This window comes from Pleurodeles waltl, chromosome 2_1, assembly GCF_031143425.1.
Source record: "Pleurodeles waltl isolate 20211129_DDA chromosome 2_1, aPleWal1.hap1.20221129, whole genome shotgun sequence".
NCBI lineage: Eukaryota > Metazoa > Chordata > Amphibia > Caudata > Salamandridae > Pleurodeles > Pleurodeles waltl.
The window spans coordinates 638,671,354-638,688,048 of NC_090438.1; the positions used below are offsets into that span (position 1 = coordinate 638,671,354).

The 16,695-nt window shown below is 44.0% G+C and overlaps 1 protein-coding gene across 2 annotated transcripts in view; it reads right to left on the reverse strand.

Annotated features, from left to right (window-relative positions):
- Positions 1 to 15,971, reverse strand: part of UPP1 (uridine phosphorylase 1) — a 105,189-nt gene extending 89,218 nt beyond the window's left edge. The window contains exons 1-3 of one of the 2 annotated variants that reach the window (XM_069216098.1): positions 15,679 to 15,971; positions 4,858 to 4,947; positions 1,132 to 1,274 (exon numbers count right to left, since the gene is read on the reverse strand). The gene's annotated coding sequence lies outside the window, so the exon portion shown is untranslated. The remainder of the gene's footprint in view (positions 1 to 1,131; positions 1,275 to 4,857; positions 4,948 to 15,678) is intronic. The other variant, XM_069216090.1, reaches the window with a different exon arrangement.
- Between the last annotated feature and the right edge of the window lie 724 nt (positions 15,972 to 16,695).

The window sequence follows — 16,695 nt, forward strand, 5'->3', positions numbered from 1 at the left end:
ATCTCTGCAGCTCTAAGTTTGCAGGCTACAAACAGAGCAAACGTTTTAAACGATGGGCGCTGCACACCCTAGATCAGGCAATCTCTCAACTGACATCCTAAATGGTAGCCGCTGGAAATGTTTACATCATATATATTTGGTACGAAATGATCAGGGAACCGCATTGAGCTTTCCTGTTTGAAAGCAGGAACCCTCGTATGAAAAAATGCTGGTTAATGGTCTCAGTAAAGTGATTTCCTGAACATTTTTATAGTAGATATTTTGAGAAAGGAACCCATCTTTCTGACCGGTATATTTGGTTTTTACTTTAACTAAGCAAAAAAGCTCTTCATTTTCTATTATATATTGTATTTGAATTGCACACTACAGCGTGTGCTTCAAAAAGTCATCTAATGAATAAAAGTCAGGCCATTGTGTCCTTAACGCAAGGGGAGGCAGTCACCTTGCAGCGCCACAGGAAGAGGGAATCAAGACCGCTATTTTCCAATTGAAAGCTTTAAATACCTTGCTTTTGGCATAGTAAGAAAGAACTACAAAAACATTTTTTACTCATGGTGCATGTAGTAGTTACACCAGGACTTATCCCGAAGCATCCTTTTTGAGTAGTATGACATCTTTAATTGTGGCAGAATCCGTGCTGAGTTATTTGATGGCAATGTAAGACAATGTTTCATCTTAATTTTCTCATTGTACCTCTATATTCACCAGCAGATCAGGGATGGCAGATGTAAGACATTGTTGCGTCGTTCCATTTAACCTTTATGTTCACCAGCACATCAGGGATGGCAGATGTAAGATATTGTTGCATCTTCCCCTTGTACTTTAAACTTTTCTAGCATGTCACTGATGGCAGGCATAAGACATTGTTTCATCATCCCATTGTGCCTGTTTGTTCACTAGCATGTCGCTGTAATACAGGCGCACCAACATTTTTGCAAGTAAGTAATCCTGTATGTATATTGTATCAGTGGTACCTCAATATATTTGAAACAACGCCATTCAGATTTCAAGAGCAACAAGGATAAGCCAGGAATTTATACAATGCAGTAAAAAAAATCCTATTCCAATGAAATGGAGAGGAAAATGTGTGTTGACATTTCCAGGCCAAAAAGACTTCCATGATTTTCATACCTGAAGACTGTATTACTTTCTTTGTGGAAGTGTGGACACAACCTTTACAACTGTGTTTCCGTTCTTTCTCCGCTAATTAGGCCACAGTGATTGGCTAGGTGTACAGGATCTTTGCCATTGTCTCCTGGTTACAGATTCCTAGTCTTGGAGTAGAAAAACAGAAACGATGAGGTGGTGTCTGTATCCAAAATACGTAGCACTTGGTCCTAAATACTGCAGATTTTAATCTGTCAGTCCGGCTGCCTGCTGTGCTAAAGTTAATAAAATTACAGATTAACACTGGCGGTTGAAGTCTTTCCATTGAAACCTAAAGCGAACTAATTTACTTACCAGCAAAGTGTAAAATACCATCACAAAATACTCTCTAGAAAACACAAGGCGATTTATTTATTATCAGTAAATATAACAGGCTACCAATTAAGGGAAAAATACATTTAGGATCCTCCAAGCACCCAAAACTCTTCAGCACACAAAAACCATGTACTTGAATAACTTGCCTAGAGTATTAAGCACTTTCTAAAGTTCAGGCCTAAATCTGGAGGCCTGAAGACTCAGCAAGTGACATGACATAATCCACACCTCCAGGCCCAGACAGTAAAGAGCAGTGAATAAAATGCTCTCAGAATCCCTCGTGGTTTAGGGAACCGCTGATGACAGGATCAATGGAATAAAACTAACATGAATGATATAAAAAGAGCAGAGACTCTTTAGAAGGTCAGGTTGTTGCTTCTGTCAAGAAGGGGCTTCCACTATCAATGTTTACCTCATATTCTCCACCACTTGAAATCCAAGCCTAACCTTGGGAAATAGGTTGAGCCTTCAAGCTTGAACGTGCTACCCATGCAAAGTGCTGTGTTCTATTTCGAGCCGCCTATGTCCTGTTCATCTAGTGGGGTCATCAACTACGAAAGAGCCTTTTATTGTCTGTGACTGATATAATAATCTAAATACATGCACAGGAATAAGAGAGGTCATACACGTTTTCTCAAAATGGACCTTCCCTCTACTGTGTCAATCAGAGGCTACTGAGCAGACACACCCAGACAGCTTTTGGTGCTGAAACTTCATGTCTATTGAAGAGGCTGACTACCTCATCTGCCCTCAGGACACCACATGGCCAGTCCATCATATGCCTGCCTCTCTGAGTCCAAATAGGTGACACATTCCACAGAGACTGGAGGTAGGAAGGCTTCATTTTGATTTTTTTTCTAATCCAACAAACAATATACAATTAGGCATCTCAAGTTGCATTTTCTTTGCATTAGTTTTTCCCAAACAAACAAGAAAAAGCTTTTGCTATATTTGTTTAAAGATCAAAATTAGCATGCTGACTGTAAAATCCTCTTATATTGGGCCATCTCTGGTGAACCTGCACCTGCCTAAAAACCCTTAAGAGATATGTTAACCTGCTTTAGTGTTTTTAAAACGTGTATGTTGTCCAGGGGTTGTTCGGTCTTTGATTTCAAGCGTCAGTATATATATAGGGATACTGAGTAATCCCCCCGGAGAATAGTCACAGACACATTCAGCTGTTTGTCAGGTCTGGTTCCACTGCATTTAGGAAGGCAGATTGATTTAATAAGGGTCTTCTGTATTTCCCATATTGAGCATCTTCATCTGAGTGAACCTATAGGGCACATTTATTAAGGATTTTCATCAGAGCTGTATCATTTTTATGGCACAGCCCAACGCAAAATCCTTTTTGCCGTTTACTAAGTCTCTTAACATCACCTTGTGTGTCTTTACGTGGTTTAATAAATACAAAATAATGAAGGTCAGCGCAAAGTGCTGCCCTACATTACTTTGTGTGGGGAAGACATTACTTGGGTGGGACATGGGCGTTCCTATGCATCCACCCAAGTATTTTGGTGCTTTCCCCGTTTTACAAAGACTTGTAAACCTGGGAATGCGTCAACATGTTACACTTCCCTGAGCCAGGTATGACGAAGAGAAATATCTTTATTATCCTTGTTACTTCCACGTCTGCAGCCCACATAGAAGGAAGAAATTGCCTTTAAGGACTGTTTTTTTGTGCAGGACGGTATCTCTTCCTGCGCAAAAACAATCCTGCCTTTAATACAGGCACACTTGCTCTGCATTTTGTGAATTGTAGGTAAATATCCCCTTTTATTTTTGGTCATATTCTGTCTGGAATTAGTGCTTCAAAATGTGATGGAGTGAAATTCTGAGTAATATCTAGATTGTGCTGAATAGTGTCTCATGTCTTTTTACAAAGAAAGATGCAAACATCAAACTGCATTCTGCTGTTATTCACTAAAACACTATACCTTCTAAATTGTCATGATTCTAGATTATAAAAGGACATGTACTTTAGGAAGTAGAAGACTCGCATGTATTTGTTTGCATTGTAGTATGTTATGAAATATTTCTGTGGAGTATTTTGTAGTTAGTTGAGATGTACATGTGCTAGCTGCTACCTTCATTAAGTTCTAAACATTGGAGTGTTGAGGGGTTTTAATTTGTAAATAACTGCTAAACTATTGAGATATAAAATTAATGGAAATAATTTTGCAAATTGATATTCCAGGACTTATTGATTGCCTCTTGAATGCTAGGTTTGACGTGTGTCACTTCGGGATGGAAGTATGCTCACATAAATATCTTTGAGGAAATTGTTGACTGAGCTGAATAGATACGGTAGAAGCACATTGTATTTTGTTTGGTTTTAAGTTCAGTGGATTTTCAGTATTGGCTTCAATGCATGTGTTAGTTTAATAAGTGAATGAACAGTGTTGAGAGCGCTAGAAGATCCAACAGGGAATTATTATGCTTGGCCTGTGAGGTGAAAACAGGATGGGGGATTGGTGTCTACAAACAGTTGAAAAGACACAAAATTCTGCACTTAAGGCCTGGGGGTCTGTTATCTGGTGTGTACGTGCTTGAGGTTCGAACCTGATTCCCAATACCACCTGCAATTGTATCTGTCCAGCCCCTAGAACAACTACAGCAAAACAGATTTATATAAGAGAAAGCACGAAAGATGGCAAATGAGTACATTAAAAAGCTAGGGCCTTTTAATCTCAGACGTGTTGCTTTTAGGAAAACCCTCTGTCGGACAGTGGGTCGTGTAAAAATTGCACTTTAGGAGTAATTGTGCCCTGTGGGTGAGGTGAGGCTACTCCAGGCTGCCATGTTTCAAACCTCAAAAGCACATGGTTATTAGACAAATTAGCAGTGCCGGCTCCTAAGTTATGGCGAAGAAGCATCGTGACCCCGCGAGCAGCAGCTGCAAACCTTTACAATAAAACTATAATGAACTCAGGGCCATGGGGATGACAGGGACGAAGAGGAAGTGCACAGCGCTTCCCCTCAGAGCGCATGGATGATTTTCCGGCCATCTTGGGCCAGCCAAACACACATGCACACTGTGCTAGTAGGCACAGGCTCCCAGTTTGCCCAGAAGCGCCCAGCCAAGGTGCTCCAGTCAATCCTAACACTGTTTTCATGCAGCGTTAGGATTGGCTGCATGGTAGGCTGGGAGCCTGTGCCTCCAATGACCAGGAAAGAGGAGTGGCCCAGCAGCGAGGCAGCTAAGGTTTTTTTTTTAATTGAATGTTTATTTTGTTCCCCCTACCCCCCACCCCCGCCACCGCGCCCCAGCCCTCATCTTCACTGCACAGTGAGCCGCGACTGCAAATAACTGCAAGGTTAGGGCAGTCATCAAGCTTGGATAAAAGTGTTTTTTATAACTCAAGTCTTTCTTACCTAAAAGAGAAGGTGTCAGAAGTGCAAGGAGAAGCTCTGGGCAACAGAACCTTAGTCACTGATGTTTGACTCCACTAAATTGTTGACAACCTGTAAGAGATCAAAGTGAATTAAGTAAATTAACATCTTGCTCTTGAGGGTGTGCACCATGAATATTGAATCCAAAATATTGAGGCATGCAAATATCGAGGACAGAATATTGTAAGGTAGGTAAGTATTTTCCTATAGCCAGTTGCACATATTCATAGAGCCATATGTTACACTGTCTTCAGCCTCAGCTCCAGAGCTCTCCACTGTGCCCCATCATGATCACAAACTGAGAACTCAAACTCACCTGGACACCTAGAGAAAAGTAAATGCACTATGTGTGTTATACTAGAGTCATATGGTGCGTGAAAAAAAACAGAGAAACAAGTCTGATATGCAATATGAAGTAAAATATGTGAAATGTAAACAGAAACTGCTCTGGTGATATTAGTTATCCTAAAGGGTTTTACATCATTGTTGAGAAATTGATCCGTGCTTAGCCTCTAACGTTAAGGCCACGAATGCAGGACCTGATAAAGACAGAGTCCGTTTTGTAAATACTGCCGTGCCTGAAACCCCGATGGAACCTGTCCCTCTTAAAACCCCGAGGTCAATGTTCTGGTTTGAACTTACAGCTACAAGTATTATAGATAAAGTATTCAATTCCTAGCTGTTTGTAACAGTTCAGTATCTATGTGTGCACCAGTGCATATAATTAGGTAAGTAAACAGCTCTTGACATCCTAGTGATTAATTGCAGCACGAGCTCCAAGTTTGGTGCCTGGTCCATCAATTCTGCAATGCTTCTATAAAACATGTATGTCATGGGTCTCTCGGTCCACCCTTCTGAATGTGTACATAAACCTTTTGAACCGCCCTTTGCCGATAAAAGAGTCATCAGGGGTGGCTCCTCCGCTATGGCAGAGAAGTGATGCCCGCTGCTGAAAGCAGAAAAATAAAGTGATAATAAAAGCATTTTATTATCACTTTATTTTTCTGCTTTCTTAAGGTGGGATAGGGCCAGCATCCTCCATGTCAGCACAGGGAGGAGTGGTATGTGCAATTCTAAGTATGCATGCCAGTTTGGCCGGCTGTCTGAGGTCAGCAGCCGGCCAAACTGACATACACACTTAGAACTCTCCAATCGCGTGTCTTGCACAGCCAGGTGGAAGCAAAGCGCAGTCTCCCACTCCCTCCCTGAGCTGTATTTCAAGCCACTCAGGCCAATCCCGGGGCTTCCCTCATGCTGGGTAACAGCATGAGAGAAGCATCGGAATTGAGTGGGGAGGAAGAAGAGGAAGAAAAGAAGATTTTACCAAGGTGGTGGAAGAGGTGGAACACAGAGACGGAGGGTACATTTTTTTTTATTGCCTCCGCACTTAATGCTGCCCCCCACCCCTTCATGGCAGCAGGCGCTACTGAGAACCATTCTCCTATCTGGAAGGACTTCAATGCCTCCCCATTGAATGTGAAGACCAGACAGTATTTAGGGACAGTGGAAACACTTTGACTTGCTCCCTGGTATCAAAGGAGAGGCATGATAGGCTGAATCAAGTACAGATTATACCACAGCTGAGGAACTGTTAGGCTGCCTTAAGTTGGCTAGAACCTGTTGTCTTGTATTCGTGCTGATATTTTCTCATTGTCCAATTTGAGGTGTGACATTGTATTGCTGGGCAGCGCACATACAATTATGACATATTGACATTCCATTAGTTTCTGCATAAATTCAACCTGTAGGGCAGCTGCAGGCTGGAGTAGAGGTAGCAACCTCTATATAGCTCTACCTAGTTGGGTAGTAACTATTACCCAGCTCTGAATGAAGCTTGGAATTACACACACTTCGTGCCTCAGGTGTGTTTATCTTCACTACTGTCTCTTTCAAGAGTTCATGGGTGGGCATCCTGGGCTCTTAACTATGCAGTTCTCTCTCTGTGGAGAGGACAGACAATATGGTCAAAAAGCTCATGTTACTGACTCTAAGCCATGGTTATTATTCGATATATACTGTCATGTGCTTGTCATGGCGTACTGCCATAGTACCGGCATAACAGCAATCACACTGGGACAGCAGTTAAGTAAGTCCACACAGCGAAGGTTATTCAATTCATTTGTCTTCTTTAACACTCTGTACTGCTGACATCAGAGTTTAGTGATAAATTGTTGCGTTATAAGTTAGAGGCCAATGGCCCCATGACACTGAAGCCGTCTGCGTTGGCCCATTTTAGCTGCTTAAAGTAGAGCATAGTGTGAAGTCAGATATCAATCAAAGACACGCCCACGGAGCACGTACTGCATCATGAAAATATCAACAATCAGATCAAAATAAAAGATCAACTGTAAAAAAACTGTAATCAATTTTAAGGGGCAGTGGCGGTGTGCAGAGGTGCAGAGGCTGGGTCACTGATGAGCTGGAGAAGAGGGGACAAGGACCACTGGGATCTTTCTGCAGAACTTTAGTGTGGGGCTGCGTGAGATACTGGCACATTTCCATGCTATGCATCTACTGGGTGCATTTTTCCAGTGGGTCGACACTGGAAACTATCTGACTTTCTCTCTTGCCCTGGTTGTGGCTGTTTGCAGCAGATACCTGTGAGTTTAGTTTCTGCTTCTCTGCAGCGAGTGTGTTGAACCTTGAATATCACACCTTCTTCCTGCAGGGTCTTTAGAGACTAAATAAAGGTCTGCTCTTACCATCGCTTGCCCCTGATGTCGATCAACATCCCGCTCTTCACTGTATACAGAAGTAGCGTGTGGCCACTCAGGTGTTCGCAACGATGCTACAGTGTGCAAGGCTCAAGAACCTTTCTTTCCACATCACAGGACCGATGCCACCCCTCATCAGCTATGGGGTAGTTCTGCTAGGGTTATTAGCAGAACCAAGTGATATGAGAAGCTAGGATAATGCCCATGAGGGGCTATCTGTTTAATGAGAAGAAGAAAAAAGTCAAGAACCTCGCCTTTGGGGATATCCAGGGAGAAAAGACTGGTATGGGAGTCCTCCCTATTGTAAATAGTAAAACAAAATGTATAAATCAGCATTTTGCCATGACAAGGTGCAAGTAAATTAATATGTGAGAAAGGTATGTGTGGTAACATGTAAAATTCAAGGGTCTGGAAAAAGAAAGAAAGAAAGAAAGAAAGAAAGAAAGAAAGAAAGAAAGAAAGAAAGAAAGAAAGAAAGAAAGAAAGAAAGAAAAAGAGAAAGGAAGAAAGGAAGAGAGAAAGGAAGAAAGGAAGAGAGAAAGAAAGAAAGAAAGAAAGAAAGAAAGAAAGAAAGAAAGAAAGAAAGAAAGAAAGAAAGAAAGAAAGAAAGAAAGAAAGAAAGAAAGGTGCTGGTGAGAAGGAAACACTTGAGGAGTTGGCATAGTTTTTGACAACAAAGATATTAGACATGGGGACGGGTTGGTCAAACAACCATAATAAATTCCTAAAGGGAAGTGGACTAGACAGTGACAGAGAAGTATTAAGTGGTTCTGGTGGGGTTACAAATCACTGGGCCAAAAAAAAGTCATGAAGGTGAAGATGGATGGTCGGATTATTGTCTATTCTAGCTGAAATTAAAGCTGAGAGGTCATCACTTGTGAGCACTGATCGGCTGAGAGGTATGTGAGGAGTGGTGAGGAGAGGGCGAGTAGATGTGGAGAGAGGAAATAAAGTTGTGAAGGTAAGAGGATTTTGTGAGGTCAAGTGTTCATGACAGGATTGAGAGGAAGAGACTACAGCCAGTGATCATTTCCAGAAAGTCCTCCTTTTTAACCAATGTCGCCATGTTGCTTCTCACCTGGCAGATAGTGGTGGTGACCTTAGATTGGAAGAGTGTTTGTAGTGAGAAATTGTGAAAAGCGGTAAGAGCCAACAAAGGCAGAGTATAGGGCATTTTTAAACATTTCAAATAATTTAACATTGGGCAATTCTAAGAAAACGGGTTACAAGAAGCACTAAAAAGGTCCACCTTGTAAGGAAAAGGCACCATTGGCATAGTTGTATTTGGAGATAGTGTGGAGAGAGAGTAATGATCGCTTGAAATAGAAAGAGAACCTTCAGGAAGGGGTAAGTCATCAGGTTAGAAAATGATATGGAGATGTTGACAATCAATCAAGGATTTGTAGACATGGCTAATCACCCATAGGGTCTCAAGGCGCTGAAAGAACGCATAATGCTCAGTCGAAGAGACAGGTGTTGAGGTCCTTCCTGAACTGCTTCAGTGATAAAGTCTGCCTGAGCATGAGGGGAAGTGTGTTCCATGTCTCGCCTGCTAGGTAGGAGAAGGATCTTCCTCCTGCTGTACTTTTCTAAAACTTGGGGACGGCTGCAAGGGTGAGCTGGTAGGAACAGTACGTAGAAGGTGAGGTGGTGGCTGAGGTACGCTAGTCCTATGTTGTGCAGTGCCTTGAAGGTGTGGTTCAGGAGTTTGTATGTGATGGGCTTGTTGACTGGGAGCCTCTGTAGGTCTCTAATGCAGAATGAGATTCGGCTGTGTTGAGGGATGTCCAGGATGCGTCTGGCTGCTGCATTTTGGACATGTTGTAGTCTTGCTTGACGTTTCTTGGTAATGCCGGCATATAGTGCATTGCCATAGTCGTTTGCTGGGTGCGTGGGTGACTGTCTTCCTCATGTCGGGGGGAATATATTTCAAGATCTTCCACAGGAGAAGGAGGGTGTGGAAGCTAGATGAGGAGACAATGTTAACTTGGTGGGTCATTGATAGATTGGAGTCCAGGATAATGCCCAGGTTGAGCTCATTGTTCGTGGGGGTGCGTGGCACAGTGTGGTGGGCCACCAGGAGTCATTCCAGGCAGAAGGGGTGGAGCTGATTAGTAGGATCTCTGTCTTGTCTGAATTGAGCTTGAGGCAGCTGGCGTCCATCCAGGTGGCAACTGCTCTCATCCTATTGTGGAAATACGGTTTGGTGGAGTCCTGCTGGCGTGGTGGTGCTGTTGATGCAAGACCGCCAGGACCCATCCCCTCCTGGATGTCCTCCTCGATGGAGAAGGTAAGTGGGTGTCAAAAAGGGGTGGAGGGGTGAGGTTGCCTGTGTCTGTGGGTGCGTGTCTACAGAGGGAGAGGGGTAGGGGGTGGTGTATGCATGTGAATGCGCGTGCATGGGGGTGTCTGTGTTGATGAATGTGAGTGAGCTGGGATGTTTGAGTGCATGTATGCGTATGCTGAATGGGTGTGTATGTGAATGCATGCATGCGTGAAGAGGTGGGTGGTGTTTGTGAGTGTATGGACGGGTGGGGGGATGTATGCATGTGTGGGGACGTGTGTATGTGTGTGCCGGTGACAGCAATGGAGATTCCTGTCACCTGTGCATGACCGTTCGGGTTTTCGTGAAGGGGAGACTGTCACAGAAAGCCTGGCGGTTTGCAGCCTCGTAATCCGGAAAGCAGACTGAGGCCTGCGGCCAGATTGGAGTTGCTCACTGCCGGCCGAGGTGGTGCGACCACACCGCAGGCCAGGTGGGGTTGTGGAGGCTTAGCTTCTGCAAAGCCTCACAACTCTTGATGGGGCGGTCTTTACCGCCGGCTTCGCAGCGGTAGGACCTCCACAGCGAGGCTGGCAGTCTCGTAATGAGGGCCAATGTTTAGCTGGTGTTGTTTGGTGATCTTGGTGATTAGGGCCATGTAGACGTTGAAAAGCTTCGGGCTGAGTGAGGATCCTTAGGGCACTCCAAAGCACGTGCCTTTAGGTTCCGATGTGATGATAATGAGATTCTGCAGCACATTAGTCAGAGTAAGATTCGACCTCACCTAGCACCAGGAAACCTGCAATAGTGATAATGCACTTTACTAAGAAACTATTAACATGAAATAATCTTGGCATAGATTCAAAATGAGATGGGGAGCCATAATGTGCACAGATTCTAAACAGAGACACAACAGTTACGCAGTCACATTGCTACTATACTGTGCATTATAAGAAAATAAACATGAAACCATGCTGCTCGATGAGCTCTGTTACTGCGAGTTACATGTGTGCCTAACATATGGCCAATATCTCTGGATGTTTTCCGAATCCCTGGTTTCTAAGAACACTGCCCTGCACATTTATGAATAATTCAACAAAGCATTAACCAGCAGGTACACAGATGTCAGTCGCAGGAAATGCACGTGTTTTTCCCGCACTGCTCTCGCTTCCCAGTACCAATTTCCCTAGAATTAAAATATATTGAACGGTTCAACCATCGGTTACTAGTCACTGATACAAATAAAAACTTCTAATTGAAATCTTACATGCAGCTTTGTTTGAATACGTGGGTGGTAATTGCAAATACACTGTTCAAACAAAGGAGCGCAAAATCTGAAAAGACAGGCTGGATTAAACAGGTCTGGCAGCCAATCTCAATACAGGATTTGGAGGAACCTACTTCCGGGTGAATGAGTTTTTAGTGTAATTGCGTCTCATCGATTGGAGAGCCATTAGCATGCGTTTTTTGTCTCCCTCATCTCTATTGACCTTCACTTGACATTTGTGGTTGGGTGGAATCATAACAACCCTGGGCTGTGGTTTGACTGACAGGAGTTGAGTGCAGCAGGTGCAAGCGTTGTACACTAGCCTTCCTCCTTATAGTTAGACGAGGCACAACCATTCACCATAAACTCGGGTCCAAGAATGGTAAACAAGGCATTTGGTCAAATGATAAGCTACAAGGCCAATGATCGAATGAACTATGAATGTTACCAGAGCCGCGAAATGGAATGAGCGGAAAATATTACACGGTTATTCGTTATATTTTTTGAGTGATTGGATGCGTTTTTTTTTTTTCTTCACTTTTCGAAGTTTGAAACATCTATAATTCGCCTGGATTTCAGGTGTTTTCACCTTTGCAACAACAAAAGTACAGTAAAACACCCTGAATCTACTTGATCAATAATTTTACCAAACATTTTAGATCCCTAAAAATGCCTTCACCGGTGCATGATGGTGAATTGGTGGAATATTAAAGAACCAACATTGAGGACGGGAGGGACACTGGGACCGAGTTACTGGATTACAATTGAGCCTGGGTAGCTATTTAATATTTCATTTAGAGCGTTTCCTTGACAGTAGGAATCGCCAGGATTTAGACCAAAGCACTTAAGGTTACAGTGAACACCACTGTAAACTGTTATTTGAGCAAAACGTGAACGCTTCCCAGAAACAAACCACTTACTGGGCTAAACCATTAGAGACGGGTAGGGCCGGCGTTTCAACCTCTGGCACTTTTTGTTTTAACAGACGAAGCGTTAGGACACCTCGGCATGTTAGTTTTAAAAATGTGCAATGGTGCCAACCAGATACTAGGCACAATGGCGTAACAAAGGCCCTCGCAGCCCACGTGGTGCGGGGTGGGGACGAGCTCCAAGGGGCCCTCGGCACAGTACACTGTGCACGTTCGGCAGGTCCCTTACTGGGTTCAGAGGGGGCCTCCTCCAGGGACTCCAGGGCCCCCCTCCAGGGGCTGGCTAGGCAGTGCTCTATGAGAGGCTCGGATGAGTCCTGCTTACTTCCTCAGTTCCGGATTCATCTTGGGAGAGTATCTTCAGTTTGCAATCAAGTGTTACATTTTCAAAGTGGACTGTAGTCAAAAATATAAGGAGCTCACAACCTTCCTGATTCTGATGCCCCCTCCATAGCTAGTGCAAAAGGGATGTGAAGTCTCGACCGCCAAACGCCCTAGATGCGTTATGGGTGCAATCAGCATACTGATGTATTTGCAGAGTTGGTAAAACACTAGCAATGTCACACCCACGTCCCTGTGGATCGCTGGTAGCATCATACTAAGACTAAGTCTGCAGAGGTCAAATGACCTCTGTAGGGCAGATGAGTACAGCTAGCTTTGTGGTGTCCCCACCCTCTGTTCTTTAGCTGAATTCCGCTTAAGGTCTGTTAGTAAAGTTTTGATTTCAGAGATTTTTGAAGGCCTAGATGGTTAGATTGAGAAAGGGACTCAGGTGGTTGGAGAGTGTGGTTGGGGTCTCAGACATCTGCTCCAATGTTCAGATCAAAGCTCTGCTGGAGCTGATTGAAAGTGTCTGAATACAGTTCCCTAGTAATCAAAGCATAGTACTGTTTACAAGTCAAACAACCGCCGTTGACATTACGGCCACCAGTTAGGGATTGAAGCTTTGTACCCTCACACAATAATTGCTACCCTTGGTCCCGGGAGTCACGACGTCAGCAGCAGGGACAGACAGTAAACAGCAATCTAAGACCAATGCTTTGTTGTGGTTTTCAATGTTTGCCCTTCCCCTAATGTCTCAGCATCAGACAGAATAGTGCAGAGGGAGAAAGGGTCAACCATGTGTTGTCATTGGTGGTGAAAGGATGCAAGAAGTCACTTCCGCTATACAATCGATGTCGAGCGTTGCTAGGCAATAAACAGGCGCATCTGCCGTTCACGACAAGCAGTGGCAAAGGAGCAAATAATGCCTACTCACAGGCATACATACAAAATAGATCCATGTTTATAAATCAGCGGTACTCACCTTTTACAAATATTTTCACATTTGTGTCACTTGTGTCATGTTATGTTGCAAAAGCTTTATATGGACCGAGCTGTCACCTACGGTCTCTTGACACTAGAAAGGAAGGTTAGGGCAACAGAATTTTGAAACTGAAAGAAACTAAAAAGATGAGTTTTACATTTCTTCCTGAAAATCTGATGAGAGCTTTGTTGTCCCATTCGTGAGAGTAAGAGTGTTGCACATGGAAGGTGCAAGATGAAAGAAAGCTTTCCTACTGATCACGTTTTGAAATGTGGCGTCTACTAGTAAAGAAAAACGAATGCTGTCTTTTGGATGGAATGTGTAACCAAATTTGTTTAGAGAGAAAGGCAGAAGCAATACCAAATACACACTGGCGAACCAATAAAAAGGCCGGAGGGCCCGATTTCAATAGGGCTCTATGCATCAATTGTGAAGCAGTTGGCCCTGGTGCTACCTTACACTAGAGTTTTGTATTTTCTAGGATATGAAAATCTTGCAGTTTTCTACTTGGAGACACAACCTGAGGTTGTCATGTTTTAGCTCGGTTCACACCTTTCTTTAGCAATAGGTTGTAGGCAGAGAGAGGGACACGCCTTAGAAGGCAAGATACACAGATGCCACGTGATACTGCCCACCTTTGCCACAAATGCAGAGCAAAAGTGGAGTTTATTATACAGGACTGCAATAGGTTTCCTACTTAAAGTCTGACATCCCAAAGGAGGGGACAATCTGCCCAACACCTCAGCATCCGAGTAAGGGGTTTTGTGAGGTTACCAGAAAACGCTGTAATAAAGCGCACACTGCTGGAACGCGTCTCATACACTACATAGTAACATCAACAATCCTTCCTACTCGGCATTCTGACGCGGGTAGCTCAGTAAGAAAAGTACTTTCTACACAGTCTTCTGAGGCACCGCCTATTATAGGCTGAGATGCGGACATGGAGTCCTAAAGGCCTCATGTTGATTATGGCATACATTTGGCTGTGGCGTTCTTAATGGTTTGGCTCAGCATTGTTACAACATAGTTTATTGTGTTTTCGCTTGACATAATGAACATGGAATATTGTGAATGAAGCCACATATTTTAATCTTACTTTAACGCTAAAGGAATGTTTAAATCATCGATCTTATAAACATTGTCATGTAGGGCCACATACGCTGACATTTTTGCAATGCGGTGCACATTTGCTCGTGCCTTTCAAGAGATATGATTACAAATATTTTGAAATATGTTTGACAAAGTTCAATACGGTTTTGGATTCAGATGGTACAAGTTCAATATAGAACCATCAGCATATGAAAGAAATCTATTGAGTTTTGATGTAGCTATGCTCTTCCTTCCTCACCTGCCCGTCGCCAGCAGCGTCAGGCACCTCTACCGCCAGCGCGTGGGCGCCCCCGCACCTGCTGGACAGCACCCTTCTGAGCTAATTGGATATCAGAGGGACGAATGCAGCTGCAGCCGCCATATTGGAGTAATGAGCTGTCCAGTGCACATATAGCCACTGATAGTGCAGACATCTAATTATACACACTTCCTGTTATGTTCAACCTATTTACAACTGCAGTAATGCCGGATAGATATTCGCGTTAAGCATATATCACATAAATATGGTATGTGCAGCTGATGGAAGAGTATGGGAGCAGGTTGTGCATATGTCCCGTTCTCTCCCCAGGGAATTACATGTTGCGCGCGCTGGCAGATGCCTCTTCCCATCTACTTCTACCTGGGGCTTATTTCCATTTATCCTTGAAGAAAAAAAAAGGTCATCTCCGCCACCACTGCCCAACAAGATACACAAAGGCACACAGACATACGTGATGCAGTCACCACACACAGTACACAACCACGTATGAAGAAACACACACATACAGAGAGCCCTCACATACTTGCAAAAACCCTAACACACCGGCACAGAGCACGCAGCCCTCAGCCACCTAAGAGAACAAGATGTGGTTTCAACAAAGTTCTCACATAAAAAAAGCAATGATTCATTTACAGGAAACACCCCCGTGTACATTCCGCTACTGTTTCCAGGAACGCCCTGGCTTTACACACCTCCTGCACCACTGGTTATTACTCAAAAGGTACTTCCTGGTCTGTCATCAGACGTGGGGGGCGGAGGGGGTGGCAGCTGTACGTTTCTGTCCTCCTGTCTGTCTCCTGGTAACTGTGTCTAAACCAGCAGGCGGCAGATACAGAGGAGGCAACTTGTCTGTCAGTGTGAAAACGTCGACCGACCAGGAGCCCTGGCACTGTGACAAGATACCGAGAGCACAGGGCAGGGGAAGACACGAGCGGCCCTGCTGAGACCACCTTACCTGCGGGTGCCGTGAATTCTTGGAGTGGATGCTTCTCTGTAGGAGTTGCGTGCAGTAGCGACGAGACAGCTGGATGCCGAGCACAGCCTCCTTCCACCTCTTATCTAGCACTGCATCCCGGGCGCGGACCGGCTGTGGCCCGCCCCCCTACCTATGCAAGCAGGCGGACACTCCCCGCCCACGCTCACCCTGTCAATGCACCGGGGGCAGTGGCAGTCACAATGGCTGTCACCGCGGCCTGAACGCGCCTCACTCGTGCTATCTCGCAACAGCCTCACAGGCAGCAGCAATCAGACATCTCGGCAGTGGCGGGACCTTTTTAGGAAGCTGCAATGCGTCACTGTCCGACGACAAGACAGGGGGAGGTGAAGGAGATTGGGTTGGACATCGCACGTCCTGTTTCGGAAGGCCGGGAGTTTCTCCCACCGCAGGAGGAACAGTTCGCATGTTTAACTACATATTTTTACACCCAGAATCTACTGCACAGCTAAAACAAGAATCAAGCAAGTATCCTCATGAGCTCTTAAATCTCATACATACCATGCGAAATATTTACAGGTTGACTGTGATAGAGCGGTCCGTAGTAATAATTTACCTGTGTTCGGAGCTCTTTAGGCCGATGAATCTTTTGACTAAGTGGGAACTCTCTGTACTCTTATATCGATCAATTGCATCAAATCAATAATCAATAACGTACATAAGCAATACCCTGCTCAACATAACACTTAACAATTAGTCCAGAATACATTTCGACGAACCCTGACCTTTCAGTCAGGAATAACCACACCAGTTTATTGCAAAGTTAGTAAATTTATTTCCCTATATTAACAAAGCTAGCACAATATAAATGTGTCTCAACACCAAATGATAAACGTAAATGAACATTAATAGCTGTCCATAACGGCGAAACAAGTGTAATCTATGTAGCATTTGAATCACAAGGCATTCGATAATAGCAATGCAAATCACTAATACGATAATCTGTAATGAACTAATTGCATACATTTAGTCAGCATA